General features: G+C 42.6%; 1 protein-coding gene across 1 annotated transcript in view; it reads right to left on the bottom strand.

Annotated features, from left to right (window-relative positions):
• The window catches only part of skib (v-ski avian sarcoma viral oncogene homolog b), a 32,903-nt gene that overhangs the window by 4,666 nt on the left and 1,738 nt on the right, over positions 1–26,499 (bottom strand). The gene's annotated exons all lie outside the window — the stretch shown is intronic.

Below are 26,499 nucleotides of genomic sequence, written 5' to 3'. Positions count from 1 at the left end.
GATCGACTCCACAAACCACAGAAATACAGCGAGCAAAAAGGCAGACCCAGACAGAGAGGAAGAGGAATTAAAGTGATTGCGCTCGGTTTTGACAGAAGATGGAGCAGAAGCGTTCTGAAGCAGATCCGCATTCACGCAAAACTGCCGAGTCATGTACAGTTCGAGGGCAGTCTCAAAACCCCAGGAGGGAAGTATCTGTCTGCTGGAAAACCCTGAATCCCACAAGCTTTTTCTCAGATATACAGTATCCCTGTGTGTGTGTGTGTGTGTGTGTGTCAAGCTGCAGGCCCCAGTGTTGAGATGGTTAACCTCCTCAGCCCTCAGGTCTGCACTTGTCAGACTGAGGATATGTTTACCTAGGCATGCACAGAGACCAGCACAGACCTGCCGGTTGCTTTCTTACTCACTACAATGACATCCTGCCTGCAGGAATGGCCAACACTCCCATCTCCTCCTGTGCGATTCAAGAGAAATGATTACTACCCTCAAAATCCTCAATGAAAAACACTCCTGCGGGGTTACGTGTATTTGTGAAATCTTAATTGGCGCTTAGCTGTAATCACCTAAATATGGAAATTTAGTGAGAAAGCCTGGTTGGTAATGAATCACACCTAAAAGATTTTCCACACGAAGCCAGGGTTTGTGTGTTTGTGTGTGTGTGTGTGTGTGTGCGCTCATGCTGCTACGAGTGGTTTGTGTGGGAAGGCGGGTAGGTGAAGGGGTGTAGAGACATATGCGTGTGTGTGGGAGTGTGTGTGTGTGTGTGTGTGTGTGTGTGTGTGTCTGATACACCACGCTCAAGGGTGGAGGTGGTAATTTAGGTCTGGCACAGGATACCAAAAATACAGATAATAAAGTCTGCCGCAGTTCTAAATAAGTGACAAGAGTTAACTAATTTTGTTGTTTTTTTAAAATAATTTAAGTTAGAAAGAAAAGCTTTATTTAGTTTTTTCTTTTCCATCAGATTTAAATCTCACTCTACTAATGTTGGTTTAAAGTAACACGAGGCGCACATATTTGCCCAGACACTCCTCCACCCGTCTAACCAGTCACCACACACCTTTCATACACAAAGCTCAGTGTTTGGTTTTGCTACTGTAGGTTAATTCTTTTAACCCAGACCTCCCCCGGAGTGCTCAGCGATGACTCGACCCCGCACCTGCCTGCCGTCTCGGCCAGTGGTATTCTAAGAGCTGCTGCCCTGGTGTAATCAGACTCTGTAATTACTGACGTGACTGCTGTTTTCCTGACAAAGGATGTCTGCGTGTCTGGTACTATTTCTACCCTGAGGTTTTCAGCTCCAGGAAGGCTATGAGGAGTAGACATAATAGAGCCAGAAAACAGACACTCCCAGACACCACAAGGGACCTGCTGGCTAAATATGACACTGACCTCACAGGAGAGCAGCCGCACAGGCTTTACTCACCACCACATCATAGACATAGCACGGCCACACAGACATAACAGCCTCCTCGCACATCCTACTGCCTCGCAGGTCCCACAGGGCCTGGATCGGACATCCATCCCTCTCTTTCTCTCATACTGAAAGGAGGAGGGGGGGAGACTTCCTCTGAGGAGTTTGCTTTGGCTGAGTCCCCTGTGGGAACTGAGTCTTGAGTGGGAGAGGGGGGTGGGCCAGAAGAAGGGGGACCACAGAGGAAGCACTGAGCTGAAGGAATGCATACTTGAAGGCCAAGTACAGCCTCTCCTTTCAGACTTCATTCAAGCATTGGCCTTTTCAACTCGCTATTGTATGAAATTTCTTTGAGGAACTGTAATGAGGGAGCAGTTCAAAGCAAACCTGTGGGCTAAACAGGTTCTAATAGCAGATGGGCGAGAGCAGACATGCTTTATTTTTTAATTAGTGCTATATAATAGCATTGCAACTCAAGCATAGGATTCAACTATTTTAATGCTGGCATGGCTGGTAATAACAAACACACGGCACATTGCAAACATACCCATATCTGTTTGAACAGCATGCTGTTTGACCTGCCAGCTCAATAATAACTTATTGATGTCTCAATAACTGGAGTCTGTTTGGCTTTTATTTAAAATGAAGGCAATCACCATATTTCTTGAACTGATTGCAAGGGTAATACGTCTGTCTTTAAGACAACTGGCATTTGATGTTGAAAAAAAAGAAATGATAATAGACTAAATGATGATGAAGACGTCTTCTTAAAGCAGAGCTTCAACAAACACAAAAAAATGTTGGTGAAAGCTTCAGTTTAGCCAAATAACACCTAAAATAAACTACAATTGTGACAAATATGACTCCGTTTTACTGCTGGGGTTGAACACACTTTGGGTTGTTTACATTACTGAAAAATTATATCTCCGAAATTGTGCAACAGCATGAGAAATAATAAACTGTGTTTATACAACAGTTTACTTGGGGCAATAATGTGCGATAGGGAGAAAGAAAGAGGACAACTGGTGTGTAGGAGCAGAAAAGAAGATGGATGAAGAGTCTGCTGATAAAACAAGATGGAAATGAAACAGATATAAGCCTTAACAGGTAAGAAAAAGTGTGGTTAAGGTGTGTCCTTTGGTCTATAACTGGAATTTTTACATTAATCCTGTCTGTCAGTGTTATGTTGCAACCACTAGACTGATAAGGTTTATGAGCTAAAATGAAAAATCATTAATCAGACCATAAAATTAACATCTATGCGTCACCTACATTGACACATCGAAATACAGAGAAAAACAAAAGAATCTCTCAAATATACTATATATTTTCCTTTTACCGCCATTTTAGCATTAAATCTCATTTATCAACTTTCTCTGGACACAAAAGAAATTTAATAGTGACCAGGTCAGGACGAAACAGACATGCAGAAAAAAAGAGAAAAACGTGGTGCCATTCTTTAGGTTTTTTATAGCGCATAAAGCAGTAGTGGGCATGTGCAGATCAGGCTGCTAGACCATCGTTTCTCCATTTGTCAAGTCTATGTTGAAACACCAAAAACTAAGTGAAAAACATCCACAAGTTTGTTAAATTCATTATTTTTTTCTCACCCAAAAAAATGCCATTTGATTTTGAGGATTGGTGCAGACACAGCAGAAAAAGTTTGTTTCGGAAAACATCCACGTTAGTGTGGAGAAGGCCGAAAAGAAAAGATTAGTTTCTATACACCAATATTGGCCCCTACGTTAAAGAAACATTATTTGGAAACATTCGCTGTCTTGCTGAGAGCAAACGTGCATGGAAAACATGAGGCTACATCTAACAGCCGTTTAGCTTAGCTTAACCTAAAAGCATGGAAAAAGTTGGAAAAAAAAGGGGGAAAAACCACAAACCCAAACACGTTAGACACTAAGCTTTTCACATGATAGTTAGCAGATAGGCTTGGAGTTTCCTTTTTGGATTTATACAAGGCTATAAGCTAAATAGCTGTTGGGTGTAGCAGATATTGTACATACAAAAGGGATTCTTCCCATGAAGAAGCAAGCAAGTGTGCTTCCTTTTATGTAATCTCTCCAAGTCTGTAAATTTTTCATGCTTTTCAGAAGCACACAGTGTGATAGAGAGGCTAAAACGTAAGCCTCTAGCATCTGTTGAGGCTCTGAAAAAACACACTAATGAAATTAGGAAGAAACAAAAACACGGTGCAGCACTCATCTGGTGAGACGAAAATAGTTCCCCCAGATGAACTTCCTAGGGCAATGGTCATACAATACCAATACACGCTGCATGATAGCACAGCATTAAGAAAAGTGCACAGCAACAAGACACAACAGTTTCAGATTACGGCCTCCTTTCCCCCTCCTAAACCCCTGAATGTAATCCCCAGATCGACATGTGCTTAGTGGGGCGCTGTCTCACTCAAGGGCACAGCAACTGGCACGGCTCATTCGGGCTACAGCCTTAGTTGGAAGTGAGAGAATACTTGTTTTAGTAACGTGATCCGTGCAGTTCGATATAGATAAAGTCACGGTGATGCCTTGAGCTCCCCATTCAAATACATAAATCACATGACAGTCCCATGACTTATATAAAGCCCCTTAGTCACCTCATTCAGTAACAGATGGGGGTGAAAACTAATGGTGAATGCCTAAAACACCTCTGAAACTTTATCCTTATTCCACATAGATACCTCCCTAAATCTTAGCTTAATTTATTAATTTACCCACATCTCCACTGTGTCCTGTTTGAGGACATTTGGTTTATGTAGTTAACTGAGTCACGGAAGTATAGTCACCAAAAAAAGGCAGCCACAAGGCTTGGCACAAGGCCGGCATTACGGTGGAGCTTATTGGATTGTCCTAATTGTCTTTGGGATTGAGAATTGATGAGGTCTGAAGTGGATGGAGAACAAGCTGCTCTTCCTAAAGGTGGAAAAGCTCAACAGAGATTCACACAGCTTGGCAGCTTCGAGGTAGCAGAACTTAGCATTGGAGCGGTGCTACAAACTGAACTATAGTGGAAAAAGATATTACAAATCAAGATCTAACACCTGCAATGGCACTGTAATTTCTTCAAACCATCGTTATGCTTCTTTACATAATGTTGTCTGTTTTTATTGTCGTGTAACTGCTGCTAATTCCACTTACTTCATACACGCAACCCAATCATAAAGCTAACCAAACAGCATGTGAAAGCAGGGGTGGTTCCAGGGGGGGGCACAGAGTGGCAGCTGCCATTGGAAAAAACCCATCTTGCCACCCCAGTGGCCACCATATTTGTAGGCTAGTTAAAATGTTTCTGTACATTTTGTACAATGTTTGAAAGTCAAAGACGTCTGTACTCAACTTCAATCTCGATCCTGACTCACTGATTAAGAATTCGCACACACCCCTTTTTCAATTTCAAAATGGTTTCACCCGCCATCTTGACCTGGAAATTTCACGACGGTTTCAAGACGCCCACAGCCATCTGAGTGGCTACTGGAAGGCTAGTCCTGCCTCTGGAGTCTTTCCATCTCGTTACTAGACAAAAGCTACAATAAATCTAATAACTTTTGGAAGAACTTGTACACAAAAAAATAAAATATAGAAAAGCATTTGAAGCATTAATTAATTATGGGCTTCAGTAGTCTGGTTGTAGGAGATGCATCTCCATTCTCCTACTTGGTAAGCAGTAGGAGCACGTATTATTTTTATTTCGAATAATATATAAAAATTTGCTTAAATAAATAGTCTAGGTAAAAAAAAAAGACGTTTAGATTTAGTTTATGACAGTTCTTGTTGTTTTCGGTGTGAGAGTAATTCCATTTAAGGATAATGAAAATGTCACGGTGCCTGTTTATTCTGCACTTGCATGAAAAGTAAAGATTAGAGTAATGATGGAGGTTTCTTTTATTCCACCTGTGAGGACGTACAACTTTACTTATTTGTGTTTGTTTTGAACAATTCCTTTCATTCGACGCCTTTGTGCGTCACATCCAAATCTGGATTAAGACTAATAAAACACGCCGAACTCTCTTTAATCTTTTGCTGACAAGTTTCATTTCTGGTATCTACGTTGTGAACAAAAGAAAGAAAGAAAGAAAAAAAAAACTGTTCCTGAATGAGGTGAACTGCCTGTGTGAGCATGAAGAAATCGGCTCACTGTTCAGAGCAAACAAAAGGGGAAATTACTGTACTGGTGGCGAACGAGTAAAGCAAAAAAAAAAGAAAAATTTTTGAATTCCACTTCAGGTCCAAACATGGCAACCATAACAAGACATGCCTACCTGCCACTGGATGTTGACAGTGGCGTCGAAATCCCTCCCGCCTTTAAGAGGATGACCTGACACTAAACCCTAAACTAAAAGACACGAAACAAAAATCGCTGCAGATGATTTTTTTTAATTGGGAAATCATTTTTAGACTAAGGGTATCTACAAGAAGGAAGCAGTCAAGACCTTTTTTTCCCCAAATTTAGCAGATTGTTTGGGCACAATTGCAACAAGAGAAATATGAAGCCATACATCTGTGGAAAGACAAAAGGTTACAAACCAGCAACAGCCCTCTCTTACACACTCAATGGCTCACACACACAGACACACACACACACACACGTAATGTTTATGCTTCTGTTAACATTTAGCACACTCACAATGTTAGGCTAGGAGCAGCTGCAGAGCTGACCAGGAGACCAGAGGGGACGGAGGTTAACGAGAAAGACAAAGAGAAACTACAGAATTCGTCCTGATGGGTTTTATTTTGGTAGCTCGATGGATACAATTAACTTAATTAACAGAAGTTCCAGGCACACCGAGAATAGAAGTGGGCTAATTAATGAGTGTGTGAAATTGTGTGGGAAAATTTTGATTGTAGAAGAAACGCCGCTTTGTTTTTAGTGGACTGGAGCAAAAAAACAAACAAACAAAAAACAAAAAAAGACAAGACGCTAGCGTAAATGCTTTAGGGTTTTCTGTTATTCAGACACCATTTTTTTTTAGTTTGGCAGCGTTTATTGATTGAAAAGGAGCTCTGACCGGGCAGTTTTAGATAATTCAAACAGTCTATATGCCTGCGAACGAAATCAAACAAATACTTTGAGAAAGCCTTTGTGTACGATCCACCCAACACTGAAAACTGAGAACATTTTTATATATTTGGTCTGTTTTCAGTGGTATTTAAATTGTGCTGATTGCCTAACACCATGTAGAAGTGTTGCAGTCTGTTTGTTTTTGTGTCTTGACTTTCATAAATGTGTGCATAACCTCACAAGTCCTGATCTCTGCAGTGCAGCTCTGCCAACACCATCTCTGCCAGCTTAATCCCTTGGCATTACATTTTACCTCTTATCTGGCTCCCTGCTATAGATTTCAATTTCTTTCACTTAATATCTCGGATCATAATTAAAATCAACATTATTTTACATGAGCAGCAACAACCAATCATTAAAAAGGTTAAGACTGTTGATATTTGTTGCTCAGTAAGTCTAGCATCTCTAATTCTGCATGTCAGTAGCTGTGTATTGGTTGCAATTTTAAATATATAGTTTTTGCAGCTCAAATGAAAACTTATCACAAAAAAAATTGAAAATAAATATGTGGGAGAATTAGGGGGCATGTTGAAACTGTGTGAAATCCTAGGAACGTGTTTTTTTTTGAGAAAACACATACCACACAGATTGGTGCAACCTCGTTTCAAAAGGGTTTTGACTCTTTTGCAAGTTCCAAAAGATCTGCCTATTAATAAACGTCTTCTAAAGAGAATTTCCTGGAATGTTTAATTGCACAAAGCGGCAAAGGTTAATATAGTCTCTCGTTACTGCATTTTACACAGGATTCAATAACAGCCTCGCTCTTATTGCAAAGGTCTTGAGCTTTCAAACTTCATGCATTCAGATTCTGTCAGATATGAAAAGCCTCATGGTAATTTACTCAGACATACACAGTTCCATAATAATAATAATCCATACATTGGTTTTTCACAGGCTGAAAAGTAGTCAATTGCACTTTAAGTAGAAGATTTTCTGGTTCTGAATCCTTTCAGCTTTATAAAGAAAGAGGAAAATGACTCTATAAAGACACATAAAGACTTAAGAGCAACTCTTCTGTTTGGGACTGATTTAAGTAACAGCGCTGACCCTAAACTTTCAGTGGCGGGCTGATTTTGCCGCCTTGGTTTGTCACCGATAAGCACGTCCCTGTCTGGGTGCAGGAACGCGTGCACGGTGTTCCCGCCGCTAACAAGCTCTCCCTCGCAACAAGGCAGCAGGTCCGGTGTCTGACTGGCTGAGTTCTAATCCCCCAGATTAATTCTAAAGCCACGGCAAAGAGGGCAGATTGACGATTAAAATGTCACCGGATAACCTCTTTACAACCCAAACAGTAACAGCTCCAGATCCACAGAGCAGCCTCCCTCGGTGTACCAGGTACTGAACCGCCACTTGTCTGCACCTCCCCCCACAGGGCAGGGGCTGGGAGGAAGAGCAGGAGGTCGAGGGGGGGGGAGGCTGAAGAAGGAGAGGAAGACTGCTAGTTAACAGGTCTAGACCTCTTGATTGGACTCATGGGCCAGCCATACAACCACAAAACACACACTGCAGGGAATTAAAACCAGGCCTTCATGCCACAGGATGTCTGAAATAAGAGTTATAGAAAAAATAAAGAAGTAAAATGTATGTTTGCTTTTTTTCTAATGTTCTTTTATGCTTGTAAAATATGTACACAACACATACACGCACACAAACACACATCTTCATTAACCTTTCAGTTTATCTGGCCTTCATTAAATCGTGCACGCTGCTTTATGCTGTCACACTGTACCCTACAGGCTGGGCTGAACCACAGGTTTTGATTTTGTCAGATTTTAGGTTTGTTAATTCTGGCTTGACTGTGAATAAACTCGTTTTTCTGATGTCCTCAAGATGTTGCTGTCATTATTAATGCCGTCATTTGAAACGTTGCAGTCAATAAATACATTCTTGTCAAATAAGTGAGTGATTCCCACACTTGCAGCCCAGAGTGCAGCATCCTGATTAAAAATTAGCATGTGCACCTCGATACTAAAGCCAATCAATACTGTAGCCAATTATTATTCTGTAGAATAATTTAAAATGTGGGTAAATGCCAAATATAATTCCCATTGCGCCCAAAAATCAGATGTTAGTTGGTATAAGGGTGTATGCAGAACATATATTTTTGAGCGGTGTGAAAAACGCTTCAGGAAATCTTCTTATTTGAAATATTTTGTCTTCCCAGTGGCTATTGCGTGTTAAAATAAAATCGTGTGATTTCATTTTTTTAAATGAAGAAAATATTTATTCAGATTAAAACACAATACACAACTTTTACCAGCATTGGTTGTAATAACTGAAATAAAACTAGAGTTTGGATAAAACTGGTCTGTTTAGCCTCCAGTTCACAACTGTGCAACTTTACCAGAAATTAGCAGAATAGACCGCCAAGTTAATTTTCACCTAACGGTATTTAGATATCTAAAAGCTAATTTATTTTCCGCAAGTGTAACTACAAAACCAGATGGCCTGAGGTAGTGGCATGAGCCAGTTCTTTACTCCCTCAGTGTTTTTCTCTTGTTCAAAAGGAGAAAATGGGTTACTAAGTAACCTGTTCATATAATTGCTTATTTTCTTGCAGGCTAATGTTATTTTCTGCCAGCAGCCCTGATTCGGTTAGCTCAGTAGGATGATACAAGTTATACAGTTACATGTTGGAGATCTAAATTCAAATTCCATGTGGTGTTTTTTTTTTTTTTTTACAATCTTGGCGCTAAATGCTATTGTAAAGTTTCCTGTGAGGCTGTTTTGAAGTTGGAGCAGGAGTTTACTGCGAAAGCGAAAACTTTGGAAACAATTGCTCCATGTTTGTGCTGCCTTTAGCCGCCCTCATATAAAAGTAAAGTCTTTTTGAAAAATCATTGCTTTTGCTTTTTTTTTTTTCAATCAGACATGAACTAAAACATCTAATGCTAGTTTAAGGCAAACAATAATTTACCAGCTGGAAAATAAAACTATTGATTTTAAATCTGTTGTAGTTTTACGATTTTAAGCATCAGAAACATGAGGTCTGATTAAAAAAAAAAAAATCATAGTTTAGCTAAAAATACAACTTCAATTTGACATTTTGATTTATTATTTTGTGTTAAACTTGACTTAGACAGGAGACCAAACTTTTAAAATCATCTCACCTCAAGCTAAATTTATGGCCTTTTCTTTTTACCACTTCCTCACAGGTTTAATCCAGCAGTAAGATCTAATTGATTGTGCGCAACATGCCCCTCCTGCATTAACCTAAATCTTGCATGCTTTTGTGTCAGAAATAATTACCATATTCATAAAATATTTAACTATAACTTCAATTCATATCTCCACTTACTCTCCATACGACTTCCTCATCCTGCTCCGGTGTTCCCAGGCGTGCATTAAATCTTCAATAAACAATTAATTTGCATCTTTATTGTGAAATAATTTCATAATTTGAGTAGCCATAACTGTCAGCCCAGCGGCCATAAAGAAATCAAAAGCAGCTGTGTAAGCAGCGAGCCACCAAAGGCCGAGTCTTTCTCAGAATGCTAAAGCGGCTCACTGGTCAGCTGAGCGGCGGTTTGGGCCGCCGTGCTTTCTCCGCAACCCGAGCCGGATGACCACATGCCCAACACCCACCCCTGAGCAGCCAGCAAAGAAGAGGGCAGGTGGCAGGTTTATTTGGAAAGATGAAAATGGGATGAATAACTGAGGTTAAGAGGTGTGAGAGGACGGGAAGGGGGGCGGGGTTAAGGGAGGAGGCCATAAAAGCTGTGAGAGGGCGAGGTGAAGTTAGGGTCACTGGTGCTCACTGAGGGTCCCCATGTGATGCCATTTCACCAACACAGTACTCATCCTGAGGAACCGCTCAAGAGCTAATTGCTTGAACTGAAGTCATAAATCCTGGTGAAATTTATAGATACCATGGGCTGAAACGCTGCCCTCCTGGTCACCAGGTTAGAAAAACCTCACACCCCCTGCACCACTGTCGCTATTATCACTACTTAAATAATGGCATGATCTTAAGGAGAGTAATTTGAACTTCAGGTTTACCCTAAAAGCGTAATAACATGTGGTCAATTTTTTCTTCTTCTCTCCTGCTACAAAACATCGAATTTTATGCTCGTGAAAGGAAAGCACAACGAGAAATTTGCAGTTTGAAATGTGCTAATGGTCCCATTCAGCCAGAAAGGTAATAGTGAGGAGAAAATAACCCACATTAAAGGGAAAAAAGAAACCTTGACACAATGATGACAATTACAGTTCCAGGGAAAAAATATATATAAAAGAAATACAAAAAAAAAAACCCAGAGGGCTTTATTAGTGCTCAACCAATTAACTGTCAACCCATTTCATGCCAACTGCAAATTTTCTGCTCTCCCTGGCGGAGAAACAATCCAGAAAAAAAAAAAACGTACAACGGCCGCACGGTTTGTGTATTCAGAAATATTTGGGAGATCAAATAGCATTTCACTTGTTTCCACTTGTTCAAAGAACTGTCTGTAAGGGAAATAGGGGATAAAACACCCACAACATCCGCTCCTATGATCACACATTCCAAGCTTAAAGACCAGTTTTGTTTCCCCCTCTCCATTCAAAGGAAAACATATCTGCTTACAGAAGTAATTAGGTGAGAGGGCTTGAGCCTCCCAGCTTCCATAAAATGAATATGAGCGCTCTAAAATGGAGGGCTGAGAAGGGTGGGTGGTGGACCACAGCACCTCATGAAATCTGCAATTTTCCGTCTGTTTCTTCACTCTAGAAAATTCTTGGAAATGTCTTTTGCTGGATGATTTTATTGCACAAGAGCCTGTGTTTTTCTCCATGGCAACCACATAACAGCAGAGCCCAACTAAGCTCTGACTCAACAACCAGAACTTCGCAAAATACTCATTTCAGCGCCAGGGTTCCCCCTTCTTCGCCCAGCTTTCCTGCAAGCCCTGCCCGATGAGACCACTTTAAGCCAGAGTTCGAATGACCACGCTGGCTCGTGTAACAATTAATCAGGACACATATACGTGACACGCTACAAAAGATATGTGCGGGGCCTCTCGGGCTCATGATGAGCTTCAGGTGCTGCATGGGTTCGAGCTTGGCACAGACACGATTCTCGTTGTGTTTGGTACAGTAGGACAGGCAGCAGCTGGGTGCTGTTAACCTGTGCGAGCCCTGCTAAAAGCAACAGCAGGTTTAGAACAAATACACCGGACAGAACGTTACATAAAAGTCTGTCTCGTTCATGGCGGACTGAGCTGGAGGGACGCAGGCGCTTTGTGGCTCTCGTGTAGCTGCTACAGGCAGGCAGGCCGGGGATTAGTGTTGCAGGCAAGCACAGACCCGAGTGCAAGGCAAGATGCATGTAATCTCTGAGACTTTTCCCCCCACAACTCCAAGACATGTGCAACTGCAGTGCTGCAGAAATCCTGCAAAAACGTGCAAGAAATGAAGCTGAAACTTTCAGGAGGCTTTCAGATTTTTATGCCTTTTTATACGCCAAAATACATTCTTACACTGTAAAGACATTTATTTTAAGGAGACCAAAAAAGGGCCCTTGAATCGTGCTCCTCACTTAGCACGTCAGGAGAGGATTTAGTCTGTGGCTTCCTCATTGGTGAACCTTCTTGTCTCCACTAGTAACCAGTCCTAAGAAAACAGGACGTCTCCTACACTGTAACTCAAGACACCAGCGAGCGAGACCACAGTTTCAGCTGCTGCCGAGCAGCTGTGCGGCTGATCGCATGTGTGGTTGCCCTAAGTCTTATGAGTCTTTCAGAAGGTTTCACCAGTGCAACAACTCAGAACTAAACAAAATTATCTTTTATTTGTTGCATATATAAGGTCATTGCAAAGGAGCATGGGAGAGGGCCAACTTTTCTCATTGCCTCTGTCGTACTGCCTGTCTACCTTGTAGTGAATACAGAGGAGTATGCCACAGGGAGGGGAGGCCCTACACAGGAACTCAATAATAACTTTCAGCAGTCTAGCCAGGAGGCTGGAAGCCCAGACTGCGGCTGTTCCCTCCTGTCCTCGTTCCTCCCTCCGCAAAGCCCCATGCTCCTCCCTTCACCCCCCTCCGCTTGCTGGCTTGTGTCTGCTCCACAGGACTGATGCATTCTGCAGACAGGCCAGTGCTCTTAAAGAGACACAGGCCACATTTTTATCCCCTGAATCACTGCAGTGGATGAAACACTAAGGCAAGCAAGAAGCACTTCATTTCCAGCCTCTCAATCAAGGGCCGGAGCTTTATTTCACTCCTTTCCTTAATGATCAGGACGCTCGCATGATGCAAAACCTGAGCAAATAAGTGAGCTAAAGTATGTTGAGGGGCTCTCTGGGAATCTAAAGCTGAGTTCTTTGACTGCGGATGACTTTGAAGGTGCCTTTGATGCTTTAAAAAAAAAAAAAAACTTTTACAAGTGCAGTCAATGTTCTTGGCAGTGAAAGTATAATTTATATCATTGTGATGGTAATTTCTTGGGAACCTTCAATAAATCTCTTAATGAGAACTTTGGAATGTCATCGAGACCACTGAGAGTGATGAGATATAAATTACCTCTATTGTTACTCTAGATTAAAATGCAGTTGCATAGAAACGACAGCAACAAACAACTATTATTAACAGTGACAAATCTAAGGATTAGATTTTCACCAGAGTGAATAATTATTGGTATTAGGTTGACATAAATTGTCTTGTTTTGTTCAAGCAAAGCTCCAAAATCTCCAAGTAGTCAGTTTATCATTTGCCAAAGAAAAGCTAAAGTTTCACAACCTGGGACCGGCATCGCAGCCTTTAATTATTGCTGAACTGTTGCTGGTAAACCTAATGAAGTGAATAAAAAAGCACCAGAATGTAGCTGTTTAATGTGAAGGGGAAAAACCCTACCTCATGTTGTTTCTTCCCTATTTTATGTCTTGAACAGAGCCCAGAACGAACACTCACGGTGCGCACCGGGCCACAGTAAGGAAACAATTAAAATTTTAATAGAGCAAAGTGACACAAAAACCTGCAAGGGTGTGCCTGCCAGACACACTCCCATTCAATCGCTGTCAGCACTTTTCTTTTCTTCGTTTGGGGCTGGTACGAAGCGACAGAGGGTCTGAAACCCCGCATTGGCACAAAATGGAGGTCAACATAACTAATTCAGATGGATACATTTTATCACCCCCTTTGGGTAGCTTGAATTGGTTTCCACAAATCTATCAAAGCATGTGTGCACACAACAGAAAACAAAAGACATAATAAAAAAACAAACACCCATTCTGACAATAAGTTTGTAGTTTCGTCCTGAAGCGCATCTTCTATAACTTCAACAAAAGGACTACGGGCAAAAAACCCACTAAACTGACACAGTTTGTTTAGTTGAACTTGTCTGCTTGATGGTGCTACCAATGACTTTAGAAGATAAAGGACTTGAAATGTTAAATGGCCTGTCTGTTGATTGTAATGTTTGCCATTATATTTGTTGACAATATCCCACCAAAAAAAACAAACAAACAAAACAAAAAAAAGTGTTTATTGCAAATTCAGATCTCTGTCTGTGGATTCCATTTCTTACTGTGGACTGCAGCAATCCATTTAGCTTTGCTTGCTTTTGAGAAGCCTATAAAAAGACATCCTCATCCTGCTAAATTTATTTCTACACTCAATTGCACAACACTGTCCCACTATTTTATTTGTGTCTCTGTTTCAGCGCTGGTCCAACAGTTCATGGCCGTCGCATCTGCAATCTTTCAATCTGTTCGTCACTCATTCGGGTGTTTGAAAGGTGCTGTTTGAAAGGTATGCCCAAACCGTGAGACATTTCCATGTGCATACATTCCAATGTGCATACCCTCTACAACAAGAAAGCACAGAACATTAGAGAAGTTGTGCAACTTGCTGTGATGATTGAAGTTAATAATCAGCAGCTATCAGTCAATCTAATTCCACCTTTGTTGCAGATTAATCTGAACCAATAGGATACTACTGACTGACTCAAAATGGCAACATAATTGTGGTGTAACTGTTTGTTCCAAAGAAATGAACAAAAAGTACTTTTTTAAATGTGCACACCAAGTTTGAATGTTGCTGGTTAATGGCAAATGCAAACACTTTACAAGTTATTTTTATTTTTTTTATTCATTTCGACACTATGTTTGTTTGTTACTTGAGTGAATGACTTTCTATAGGTTTAGAGAATGCTATATTGTCACTTTTATTAATGCTCTTACAGTAATAAAAAGCATGCACAGTTCAGTTCTTAGGATTTGCCATGTTTAGAGTTCAGGTTGCTGACTATAAGGTTGCTGTTTCCATTAAATATGAATGGGATTTGACAAATGCCAACTGATATAAATAAATTATATGATAAACTCTCTTGCTTCCTGTCCAAATTAAATATATTAAACTGTATACTGAAAATAATAGAGTGGCATCTTAAAGTTTTGACATGTAGAGGGCCTTTTTTATCTGAATTTCTTGAACGTGTGTAAAGGTTAACACATCAGCTGCAGCATACCAACAAATTAAATCTCAAAGGGAGGTATCAGTGCCAGAGTCAGCAAAAACGCTCTGCAATGATAACCCCATTCTGGAAAACCTATAAGGCTGAAATTTTAACTCCAGTTGGACCAGGCCGATCCAGTTCAGGCTCTTAAAAACGGCTCAACAGGGGACCATAACCGAGACTCATAGGAGTGTCATCATCCCTTAAATCTCCACAAGAGTCTCACTGGCTTCAAACTGAGCATTGTCATGGCTTAACAATGTTGTTATTCCCACTTAAGTTAGGATGTGCCAACAAAATAAGGCCACCACCTGACTGTGAGGCTGTTTCTGGACAAAGGGAGAGGACGAGAATCTGCAATTGAACAAAAACAACTTACTGTTCGTTACTCTGTGGTGTGCTGGGCAATTTGAGAGGGTGACGCATACCCAAACAACACCAAGTCATTGAATCACCAGTGTTTACGCAGCCACATAATTCTGCGCCATCTGCACGGCTCTGGTCCGATCCTCTGCGGACTCAACGGACATTCACTGGACTTTTTAAAGCAAGCTCACACGTCACAACAAATCTCTTTGCTTTAAATTTATCTTTATTCACAGCCGTGATAAGTTCTTCACAGAGCTGTTTCTCTCTCGTGGCCTCGATCCCCAAACCAACAGTGAAACTCCTTCACCTTACAAGGCAAATGCGAGATGAAAAAAAAAAGGCAATGAACTTCTGACCTGTCATTGAGACGGCAGGGGAAGCGCTGCAGCTTGGGGGCAACCAGAGTCCACCATCCTCTCTGTCACTCCTCCCTTCAGTGTCTCACACTACCATCTCATAAAACCCCAGTAAAAACCTCCTGCTCCCCCTTTTATGGATGCCAGATGGTGGGGAGGCCTCCATGCCTCTGGACTTGCCTCCCTAGTCTTGTAAAACCAGTTGACCTCGGTAACATAAAAACTGCTGTTTATGAAAAGGCTTGGAACAAAACACACAAACATCCTGCCGCTGAAACAATCCAGCGCCATCTCATCTCCCAAAGAGCCCTTTTACAAGACGAGGGTTGGATCTGTGGACCCTGACTCTGAGCTGGCGAAGTCCAGATGTAATTACTCAACCTGTGGGCACGTTTTCATTTTCTTTTGTTATTATTATTTGCATACCTTGACTATGCAGCGTCTAAAATTCTCCCTGAGAAACGGAGAAGCAAAACAAACTGAGCCGCCTGCAATTCAGGTCGAAGCAGAACCGCAGAACCGCAGAACCGCAGAACCGCAGAACCGCAGAACCGCAGTCTGGCCTGGGGTCCTCGGCGTTCTGATCCAGCCTTGACTTCACCTAAAACAAACACTCTGAAGATCCATCCACCTCAGCCCAAAGGAGAGAAAATCTGAGAGAAAAAAAAAGTTGAGCTCAGAGCTCCATTAACACTCCTCCACCAACACACTGCCACTTCTGTGACCAATTTTTTTTTTCCACCAAGTGCTGGGCAAAACTCAAGTCTTTTCACTCACTTGTCACTTGTGTAGGAGTTGTGCCCTTTGACGGGCCTGCTTGGATTTAATCCAGTGTTTGGAAGAGTTTGGTGGGAAAGAAGAGTAAAAGATCCCCGGATCTCCTTGTTATAAAAGAGCAGTGGAATCAATAGCTTCCTTTTGCTACAAATCAATTAAAGTGATAATCTGTTCTTCCAATCACAACCGTCTTCCCCCTCCGCTCACCTCTGATGCCCCCTCAATTACTTCTTCCTTTTATTTGTTCTACCAGTTGGGATCTACTGTTTATGTCCTGCAATTCAACCTGACCCCTGGGCAACCCCTGCCATGGCTGCCTAAGCCATTAGCTCGGCTGTGTCTGCAGGTTATTAGTGTGATAAAAGTTTACTGTCCTTCCAGCCGCTCTGTTTAATGCCTCTGAAGAACAAGTCTGTGGGACCTTTCACACAACAGAGGGGCCACGAGGGGCATTTGGTCGCAACACAAAAACACCCGAAAGTCACATTTCAGATCAAAACAAGCAGCAAGAAATATGAATCGAACTAGAGCTTCCCTTGAGCGTTGGCTTTGTGAAAATATAAAGACAAACAGGCTTAGAAGAGGGGGGGGTGGCGGCTGTCTGTGTGAAGTTTTCTTCTGTGCGGCAGAAGCTGTGGGCAGCAACGCTAACTGCAGCCTCAGCACTTCTCTCAATATTCTCCAGTTTCAAGCCAAGGGAGAGAACAAAGACAAAGAGCTAAGTTGGTGCAGAGGTAACGAGGACACACAGGAGTGTGTGCCCTCAATAACGAGTGCTGCTGCAGTCTGTGACGAAGTCCTGCTAGACAGCAAGGATAAAGATCCATGCAGCTGCTCCGCACAGCCACTCAGCTTGACTGTAGTCTACCCACAGACAGCAGTGACTGTAGCCCACCCCTTTTTATACTGCAGCTCTGTCTACCACAAAATGGAAACCAAAGTGTGAGTGGAATTTGCTTGGAGACACATCCAGATCCATGTAGAGCGGCAGTAAAACTCCATTAAAATGGCTAATTCCACTGAGTTTCCTTAGCAGCACATTTTCTCAGTGTGGCAGAAATGTTTGTAACTATAAACTCTGAACAGAACAGTGCTTCCAAAACATTACAAGAAAAAGAAAAAAAGAAAGTCTGGCACAGGGTTTGAAAGAAATACATCTTTGTGTCATGTATAAAAAAAGAACGACAAGATGAATCTGATACTAATGATGAACTGTGGAGACATCAGCCAAAATGTGTCAGAAGGCAGAGCATGGTTTTCGCAAACAACACGAGCTCGTCTCTGAGAAGAACAAACACGGCGAGCTGTGCTGTGAAATATTTTGGTGCAGCAGAGCACAGAATTGAGGAAATCCACATGATTACAAAAGGACAACTCCAACTATTTTTTATCCGGAGCATGTGTCAAAGTCTGCACCAGACTCTACAGATAAACAGTTTGGAACAAATGAGAGAGAGAGAGAAAAAAAAGGACAAATTTCACAACAAAAATTAAACAAGGAACAGAGAAACTCCCAAAAGACTTGTCTGGAGTTGATATTTATAGAGCACTTTTTCCTCTGGGAGTCTAAACAACAGTGTCAAAGTGTCACAAATGACTGGTTTAAATCTGTACTTGCAGGGCGAACCCTGTTTTAGATCTAAACTCAGCATCCTTAAAACATGTCCACTTCCTACATATTAGCTCATTCTAAGTGATAAATACAAGTATAACATTATCAACTCCAAATGTCTTTAATTTTGATATTGGAGGCCTTCCACAGAGAGGCCATTTTGGCAGTTTTTGGCTGTAAAGCTGTGCGAGTGCCAGCTCCACCCCATTAAGCGCGAACCCTGCACATCATGTGTTTCCACTTTACCGACAGGGTGGAAATGACCTCAACGCAGTAAAAGATGACAAGGGTGCTAGCGCTGTTCACCAGATGTGAGTAGAAAAAGGGAGAGAGGAAAAAAAAAGGAGGAGGAGGAGGAGGAAAGGGAGAGAAAACCATTCGCCTAAAGAATTTACTGCAAACCCCCGAGGAGCCCTGTGATTGAGGGTTCAAGCTGAGCTCCAGAGGTTCCTGGTGTATCTCAGCGGCACTCAGCAAAGCACAAACCCTCCCAGTCAAAACAGACACCAAACTGCACATAATCACACGCTTCAATACATACAAGGCGTTCGGTCATGCATGTACACGTGTGCGCCCACAAAAAAAACCCCACACAACACATCAAAAAGAAAAACAGAAGACAACGCTGTCATTGCCCTGCACCTGCCGGCAAGCACAAAAGCCGTTTCCTCCAATGGTGTCCAGCTAAGGCCCTTTATCCCATTTAGCAAAGCCTGCACCACAACAAAAGCAGAGAAATTAGGGACTTGTGTTGATGATAGAGCGACTAATCTCTTTGGAGGGACTCATTATATCAGCAGCCTGTACAGTTCAGCAGCTGAAAGAAGTGAATTTAATATGGACATGCAGAGATGGGTGTCTTTGTGAAGATGAACGCAGCAACAATGACCTGTTATTACCTCTGGAATAATTCATACATTCCATACAGGACATATGCCCCGACCAGCCTACCTTCTCTGAGTTTGACTGAACACGATCCACTGACATCAGGTCAGTAGCTAATTAAATATCTTTAAAAATGATTGTATGTTACGGTAAGAAACCCTGCCGTAATTTTCATATTCCTTGCCGTGTCGGGAGTCAAAGTGTGGAAGGTGACGTGGCTTTAACACATTCATGTGCCGCAGATTAAACTCTGTCGGCACCAAACAGAGAGGTGATTAGTTTTGATGATAATCTGCAAAGCTGCTTGACGTTTTTTTTTTTTTTTTAAAGACGATGTGCTCGCAAGCTCTTGTCTTGACATTGCCTATACACTCCTTAAGACACAAGGCTTATAATAGTTCCCTCATTATAGGATAAAGGGTGGGCCTGCTCTATTTCAGGCCGAAGCTCTGTGTGTCTGTGCTTGTCGACCGAGTGGAAATAAAGCCAGGAGCTTGTCAACGCCACAAGCGCAGGCGAGGCTGCCCTTTTAGGCAGAGGCAATGACAGTGGGGGGAATCGTGCAACTGTTAGACACCTGCAAAAGAAGCGGGGAGGGGGTGGGGGTAGGGGGTGGTTGAATTGTGGCGATGTCTTCGGCTTGTGGGCAACTGAGGCCCATCTTTACGCCTGTCTTTTTAAATAGAAACTCCCGCTGTACTGACAGAGAAAGAAAGAGCAGAAAGTGGGAGCTGGGTGGGGCAACGCTTCAGCAGGATGCGTTTGCAGAGATGCAGCACAGTCTGCTCTTTAAAGCAAGGTCACAGAGGGAAAAGGTCCACCTGACCAGATGATGCCGTGGCAAAGAGTGACGGAACCTGGGGTGACGGCAATACTGAATAAGTAATGTCTCCCTCTCACTGCAACGGAGTCTGCTCGGACAGCTGTGCTGAATTCATTTGATATGGGTGCCTGCTGACAATGCTGCATAGCTCTGGCTCTGCAAGAAAGCGCGTTAGGCTGGTTTTTGAAGAGCACACAGAGGCGGGCGTGCAGCTTTTCAGGACATCATAATTGTTGCGCTAGAAGCTCCGACCCCTTAAAAAAGATGAATGAATAAATAAATAAGGGGAGAGAAATAAAACATGCTGGGAGCCGGTCGGTTCAGAGCTCTTAGTGCTCTGAGAGCAGATTTTGAGATGTAATGCTCAGGTTGCACATTAGGTACATAAGAGGACAGGCATCTGTATCAGCGCACAGCGGAGCAGGAGAGAGCCAAAAATATGGATCGCATTCATTTGTGAATTTAGCAAGCACTTGAAACAAGCCTGGAGGATGGTTATGAGGTCACCCTGACAAAGTATCTCTATGCATCTATACTTCTGTTTTCCTGTCTGTTTCTCTGCGTGCCAATCTATCTACGTATCGATCTCTGTAGCAATGTACCAATCCATTTTCTGTCTGTCTATCTAAGATGGATGATGAGTTTCATCCTTCCAAAAAGACCCCTGGAAAAGCACAGTGATCCATGTGTGGTGTTCCGTATGTAGGCCAGTCTGAATACAGACTCACACAACGTGCGCTCACTACAGCGGAGGTGGAGATCTAAGTATAATGCAGTGCGAGGGGGAGTGTAGCAGGAGATCTCAGTGGAGAAGAGGAGCAGAGCCTGTGTCTGTGCCTCTGTGTGTGTGTGTGTCCTACAGGGTCGAGGAGGTGTCAAACCGAGGAGGTGAATGGTGACGGCAAGGCAGAGGAGGTGTCAGTCAAGGTCTTGGTGATGGAGAGGGAAGCTTTACGCAGTGCTGATTTGTGGGGGAAGTGACGCAGAGGGGGAGTATAGGGAGATGAAGAGCAGAAAGTGGGAAGGCAGCAGGAAGGGGGGTGTTGTCGAGTCACAGCACGAAGGTCACAATCAGAGAGTTTGGGCAGAGAATAGAGGAGGGCGAGGTCTCTGAACTGTAAGAGGTCTATGCACTGTGACTGTGAGGTCTGCGTGCACAGTGCAGATTGTGTGTGTGTGTGCGTGCGTGCGCGCGCGTGTGTGTGTTCTGGCACGCTTCTTTAAGCCCACCAGCCAGAGAGCACAAAGTTCTTATTTAGCACAGGAAGAGCAGCTCTGCTTAGCAACCACAGGCGCCCTCCAATCACAAGCGGAGAGAACAGACTCTGACTGAGGACGAGTCCTTTCTGAAAGTGTGTGGATTCTGAGAGAGGCCTCGAAATGTTGCGGTCCAGGCCTGCCCACATCCAGAGAGATATACAAACAGATCTGGAGTTGAACTCTGGGCATTTATGTCATCGGCACACAAAGACAAGAAGACGCTCGCACCTCAGTGCGCCTCCTCCGATTCTTCTGAACTCAGTAGCGAATTCAAAGTTAATCTAAACTGTCCTAATCCTAAAATAAATTATGCTTATCCCAACGAGTCACGAAAATCCCAAAAACATCGATTCTCCGTTCCCTGCAGCAACTTGGCGCTGCACCAGTTGCAAGTGCACCGATTGCACCCACCCGATTGTGATCTGCTAGCCATCAAAACAGGAGGCATGAACAAGATTTGGCCCAAACACTGTCTGAACACTGAGCAGTCTGTTTGGTTTAGCTGCCTGAGCTAATCCTCCTGATAGCTTTGAAGGTGTTTGGTGGGCGGATTGTAGGCGAGAGCAGCATGCCGATTTGTCATATGGCACCAGCAGGGCCTACTTCTGCTCTGGCTGGAGCTCCATTAGCACATCTCCAATGTGGTCTAACAGTTCTGCAGAGCTGCAGGTCATTAAAGGGAGAAAATTTAAGGGGATAAATATTGCAGTCCCATTTGTGTGTCTTTTGGCCTCTGAAATCTGATCAGACAAGCACTCGAAATGAGTATGTGCAATTGCGCTGTTGTTTTTTTTTTTTCTCTGTATAATGTACTTTCTGCGGTATATCTAATTCATGCTCTAATTACAAAATTCCAGAGGGACTGGCTATAAATTCTGAAGACGCTGCAAGGAGGGAGGAGATAGTCTGAGGCTTTCTGTGCTCCTAAAAGAAAAAAAAAGAAAAAGCCGTCCAGATAAGATGACAGTTTTGATGTGCACTATGGTTTCTACATTCCTGGAGTTATGCAGGATTATCAGAATTTAAAGCCCCCTGACTGCAGCAGCTTAGTAGCTCAAGCAGCAGATGCAGACTCCAGGATTTCCTGTCTCTTCACCAGATGGGCCCGACTCTTAATCACAGAGCTGGAAATCAGGAGGTTATCGAGGAGGAATTGATGATGATTGTGGAATAACACTAACTCGATACAGGCATCTGTTCCGCAACTAACAGCCCGACTGACTAACTAGCTTGTTGGGTGCAGTCACAGTCAGAGCTCATCTCCTCCCTCGTCTCATCAGCACTGATCAACACTAATCGTCCTCCTCCCTCGCTCCACGAGTTACACAAGAAGTCCTTCACACACGGGCGCTGTGCTGTGTCATCAAGGTTTAGGAGCAAAACACTGTCCGCATAAAATACTGATCAGACTCAGGCAAAAAAGAATAACTGCTTTTATTTAGTTATACAGTGATTTAATATTTCACTAACTTACATAAATGTGTGTGTTGTTCTCCATTTAAACCTAACTTGTACACTGAGCTTTGGATCATTTAAAATCTTTAAGGTAATGATTTTAAACATTACTTACCATTGTGTGTTAAATAAATAAAAAAGAAAGAGTTTTAAACAATTTGTTGAGCTAAAATCTGGTCTTGTGTAATATAGCAGTTCTTTTTTAAATAAACTAATTAGATTTAATCAGTAAAAACCTGAATGTCTTTCACTGATTAGAGGAATAACTCACAGTGACTCAAACGAGTGTCTCTGCTCAACTAATTTGAGCATTTTCTGCAATGATTATTTCGCAAAACAGATATTTACGAGGGAATGTGATAATATAATTATCTAAAAGCGACTCGATTCTTCTGAAAATCCATTAATAAAAGTATTGAATTAGTCCTACATTCTTTTCAGACATGCAGACACCACCACAGGCTCCAATCTGTCTTTGAGTGCATAAAAAGGAAACTGGTGACACAGCAGTCTCACAGGCATGAAGTTCCCACCCTGAGAAAGGCTGGAGGTTACGGACCTTTCCACACAGCACCCAAAGAAACAAGAAGCAAGCAAAGAGACACTGCTGCACTTCACAGCCTCTGAAAGCCCGGCCCTCGAACAAAGGAGGCGGCAGGTCTTTAGCACACATTACCCATGAGAGAGCCCCAGCTGACACCCTTTTAACATGGGGTCACCGCGACCAGAATGGAGGCCACAACCCCTGGGAGCTCCTGACACCCCTTTGCCTCGACACGCCGCCTCTGCTTTGACCACAACACTCTGGCGAGCACTCACTGGCTGGATGAGGGGGCTGGTCCGAGGGGAGTGGGCGAGGGTGTTAGGACTCAGCTGGCTGCCCGTAAAAGATTGGCAAGATGAATTAAACACAAGCTGAATCAAAAAGCATGCAGCAATGACATAAAATAATATACTAAATCTGAACAAAATGCGACTGATGGTGTCTAGTTGGCTTGGGTCCAGGCTGACTGGGTCAAACATCCATCAAGGACCAAAAGGGATGAACCATTTCAGCTTTCAGGACTTAGAAGAGGTCAGAAGGCAGATGGGAATGGAAATGGACCGGCGGTGAACTCATTTTAATCTGTCTCATACAGCTGATCCAGTCACAACACTCTTGTTTACACTGAAACACACGAGTTTCCTCAGCATACATAAAGGCACCCACACACACGAGCACAGGTAAACACAGCTGATAACGGAGGAGGTGAAGAGATTTAACATTCAATCATTCACTTTTAATAAAACCAAATCGCACCATCCTTTAGCCTTTGCTTCAGTTGACTCGAGGTTTGAGGCTATTTGCATTGAGTGAGGAGAACAATGGGATGGAGAAAAGAAATGGCATAAATTGGCCTCACTTGGATGCTTTTAATATCTGTTCCATTACGGAGAGTCCACACTTTTGCTCTCCACTTAGTCAGACGATTGATCGTGTTGCCCTTACTTCTTAGGGATTTTGTTTTCCAGTTAATGCTCAAAGTTATTTGACTTTGGCCTGAAGATTTTTTTTTTTCTGCAGTTCCAATCCTCTTTCTCAAAGATTTCCATGCTAATCAGAAAAGTTAATATTTGAATTACTACATGCAGCGGTCAGCAGAATGGAGTAGGTGACCAGAAATTCAGCTTTCCATAAAATTATGTCGCATCTCAAACAAGGCAATACAATTTTAAAAAAGAGAGTCGCGCTTCCGTTGAGAGTGGTGTTTGTTGTGAGTATTTCTTTATCCTTTATTGGGAAGCCATCTGGCCAGTGGGCTGATTGGATGGTGTAAAAAAGAATGGGGATGGGGGGTTGGCTGGGTCATTATCTTTGGGGAAAGGTCAGAGGCCATGGCCTTTTGACAACACATGTCAAGGCCTGGCTCACACACCCCACATCTTCTGAATGGGAGAGTCTGCGGCGTCCTCCCTGCAATCTGCCCTCATCTGCACATTAGGCAAACAGCTCACTGACCACATGGTGGATCTGATGCAAAACAGACCATCAAAACAGTTTTGCTGCTCTCGTCCCCACCCCGCTCTCTGATCCAACTTATTTTATAAGCTGGCTGCGAAATTAAAGAAAACTTCTGCACATCAGTAATAATCCTCTCCTCTGGCAGCTCTGAAACTGCAACCAGCCTCCTCTTTCACTACACAGGGAGGGAGTCTAGACAGATGATCCAAGCAGACGAGGTAACCTGTCTCTTATTAATAAAACACTCTTGACATTAGAGAGGCTGAGGCAGACCGATAACATTGTGTCTTCATTTCATGGGTAAGCTGAGCCAAGCGCAGCCAGCCAGTCCTGGTCCGGCCTTTCAGCAGCTTGGCCTGTCAGCCTGATGTATGGGATAGTGCTGGTGTGCAGCTCCCTGAGGACCAGGGCCTGTCTGCTAACTGGGACACGACTGACAGTGAACCACAGCAAACACACACTGCCCCCTCCGCCAGGCTTCCCTCCGTGATGCTGAGGCCCTCTGTGTGCAGTTCATCACGGACTGTCAGCGCACAACTCAACATTTTGAGGAAATACATAACTCACAGGTGATACATCAAGACCCGCTGACTGTTTTAAGGAAGATATCAACCACAGGTGCAAAACTAAAAACACAACATACGATCCCACTTCTAAAAACATTAGGACGTTGTGTGGAATGTAAATAAAAGCAGAACGCAATAATTTGCAAATCCCATTAACCAAAATTTTATTTGCAATGGAACACAGTAAACATATCAAAAGTTTAAACTAAGAAACTGTGTTAATTGTAAAAAAAAACAAATGTAATTTTTAATTTTTTGGCAGTAAAGCATGTTCCAAAAAATGGTGTCAGGTCAACAAAAGGCTGTACAAAAGAAGTGGCAGGAATCAGTAACAACTGGAAGAGCATTTTGTGACTAATTAGGTTAATTGGGAACAATTCAGTAAGAGGACTGGGTAAAAAAAGAGTAATTCAGAAAAGCTGAAGTAAAGATGGCCAGAGGTTCACCAGTTTGACAAAAAACTGTGCCTAAAAATAAAAAAATAGTGGAACAATTTCTGAATAATGTTATTGTAGTTGATGGGATATTCAGTCTATCCAATTTCCCACTGAGGGACATTATTCTCCTATTTTTAGATGCAGTTTTTTTGTAGACTGGTGAACCTCTGCCCATTTTTACTTTTAAGAAATTCAGCTTCTCTAAAATGCTCTTTTTATACCTCTGAATGACTTGTTGCCAGTTCACCCAATCCATTGCAAAATGCTCCTCCAGTTTGTACCATTTACTTTTACAGCCTTTTGTTGTCCCTCTCTGCCATCAAACTCAAAATTACCTTTTTTTCCGCACACAAAAAAATCATTTATCTTTTTAGACATTTCATATGTTTACCATGTTCTAGTGTGAATAAAATATGAATTTACGAGATTTGCAGACCACTACGTTCTGTCTCCATTTACATTTTACACAAAGTCCAAACTTTTTCGGAATAGGGGTTATCATACAGAAACATACAGGAATATTTCTCAGCTGCACAGGAATCAAAACATCCAGTTGATGGGACATATGAATCATTTTTTTAGGACCCTCAAATCATAAATGTTATCAGCAGACATGTTTTCCCCTGTTTTTTTAATATTATTATTAATATTATTATTTTTAAACCACGAATTGAGCTTTCCTTCTGTGAGACATGTCTTGGCTCTGCCTCAGACTGGAGCAGCGCCACTGTGATGCATTCAGACAAGTCCACTCATTATCAGAGTCCCACATAACAGCTGCTCTGTGACGAAGAATCAGCCACCTCGTCTCTTGGCCACAAACATCTCTGACCCACGCAAAGACTCACAACCCCCCCCCCACACACACACACACACACCACCATCACCTTCTCCCTCTCTTTTTTCCACACACATATGCACATTTCCATATTCCGACCCTCATTAGACCCCCTCTTCTTCACCTTGTGACACCGACCCCCCCGCACTCACTATTTCACTCATAAAATATATCACTGAGAGTTCCCTCATTATAATGCAGATGAC

Source organism: Kryptolebias marmoratus, linkage group LG4, assembly GCF_001649575.2.
Source record: "Kryptolebias marmoratus isolate JLee-2015 linkage group LG4, ASM164957v2, whole genome shotgun sequence".
Lineage (NCBI taxonomy): Eukaryota > Metazoa > Chordata > Actinopteri > Cyprinodontiformes > Rivulidae > Kryptolebias > Kryptolebias marmoratus.
The sequence above is the reverse complement of the archived record's forward strand: the minus strand, read 5'-3'. Positions and strand labels throughout refer to the sequence as shown.